Source organism: Myotis brandtii, unplaced genomic scaffold (assembly GCF_000412655.1).
Source record: "Myotis brandtii unplaced genomic scaffold, ASM41265v1 scaffold174, whole genome shotgun sequence".
NCBI classification, from domain to species: Eukaryota; Metazoa; Chordata; class Mammalia; order Chiroptera; family Vespertilionidae; genus Myotis; species Myotis brandtii.
The window spans coordinates 931,205-933,296 of record NW_005356437.1 but is presented as its reverse complement, the minus strand read 5'-3'; positions in this window follow the sequence as shown (position 1 = coordinate 933,296).

Here is a 2,092-nt window from a genome sequence, read left to right as displayed (position 1 = left end):
GGGAGGCTGCTGTCACGTGCCCGGGGCGGCTCCAGGGCCTGGACGCTCTCCTGGCTGGATGTGCCTGGCGTTACGGGGTGACCCCAACCCGCCCCCCCAGGGCCTCGGTGCTGCTAGTTATGGCCCAGCAATGGAGCCAGCGGCTTTTACTGCTCCCCGGCGACGCCGAGCTGCAGAAGGATACTACAGTTCCCAGCATGCCACGGCCGGCGGGGGGTGATTCTGGGCTTGACAGCACGAGGGGATGCCGGGAAACCCAAGCGCGCGCGCTTCTTGATGCTGGGCTCGAAGCTCCGCCCCCGAGACCGCCTCTGGGCGGGGACGTGGGAGGAGCTTCCCTGGAGGTGGCATCTTGTACCCGATTGGGAAGAGGCAGGAGAGGTCTCCAGTCTCCCAAAATAGCAGCCACCCTTAGTGGCTGTTCCTGGCTGCGCTTTGGTTTTATAAATAGCATCTATTTCCACCTGACATGTACATGTATATGTATGTAATATATGTGTGTGTTATTTGGTTTACTACACGAGCATTAAGGTAAATGAAAGCAGGGACATTGGCTGGTTTATTGTTGGATCCCTTGTGTCAAAACAGTGCTAGGCACACTCAATAAATACTTGAACAAATTAGTGCTCTAGCATCTCTCAGTTTCTTCATCATTCATCAAAGCCCGATTCTGCAACTTTCACTCTGGCAGTTCCTGTAGTTCAGTGTCCCCAACCCTGAATCACTACCCTTAATCTTTAGCTTTCAGGAAGCAGTCAAGCATCTCCCCTTAGGATTATTGGAATGATCAAGGGAAATTTGGATCCATAACACTAATAGAAAGTTGCTTTCTAGAATAGGCGAGCTTCTTTGATTATATGTAAAATAATTCAGTTTCAGAATCTCTGGCAGATATGCAATGTTATAGTACAATCCAGATGACTGGGGCCATTCAAAAGTTGGTAGAAATAAAACTATGAAGAGATTAAAGAAGACATTCTTTCAAAACAAACGGGCCTTATAAATCCAGAGGTTCAGGGGTCATGAATTCAGAGACCTTTGGTGGCAAGGCTATGTCTGGGGCATTTGTTTTGTGAGTGGTGAGGTGTGGCCTGTTCATAAACACAGGCCCATTTAAAGGCTTCAGACCACTGTGGCCATATTGGACTGTGGGCCAGTCTTGCCAAAGGTCCAATTTTTCAAGAAAAATCCATTCATTTTTATATGTAGATTTACATTTTTTAATGCACTTCAGTGAATCAGTAGCTTAAGGACTCTAGGCCCTCACTATGAAATAGCTGATCCCAGTCCAATTATGTAAAAGGGAAGAAACACACACACACCTAAAGCTTAGAATGAACAGATTACTTCAATTGTAGTTCTTATGGCAATAGAAGTTGTGGGTTTGCTGCTCTCCCCAATTGGAAGAAAAACTTATAGACTGTGCTCAATCTCTGTCATAATTTATCCAGGCAGTCTCTTTTCAGGTTACTTCACTCCCTTCTAACACTTCTCTTCTTTCTACTTGCTGTCCTCAAATGTGTAAGTCATGTATCATTTTAGAGTTTTAGACATATTTAGTGAGCACTTATTATGTGTCAATCATTGCCCTAATATCAGAATATATTTGTAAACAAGATAGCCTGGTTCCTACCTTCACACAGCTTTGTGTCAATCAGAGTAGACAGATAATAAAACAAGTTAATTATCACCCAAGAAGTGCAGTGGGTGTCACGAAACAGGACGGAAGCTCAAGACTCACAGCAGGGAGATCTTTATAACCTGCTGATTCCCAAGACTCCTAATGTATGAGGGCAAGATTGCAAATGGAAGTGTACATAGCACATATCTAAATATTTAGAAGTTATAAATCAAGCTTACAAACTTAAATAAAATATAGTCTAATCTTTGACATTGACAACTACACTTTCTTTACCACCTGAAAATCTACGTTTGAATTTAAATTTCCTGACTTCTTGGACATCTGCTTCAGAATGTGGTGGTACAAAGAGACCTGGAAGCCAGTCCCCAGCCCACTTTATATATATATACTAGAGGCCCGGTGCACAAAAATTTGTGCACTGGGGGGGGGGGGCCCCCCCGCCGGCCCTGG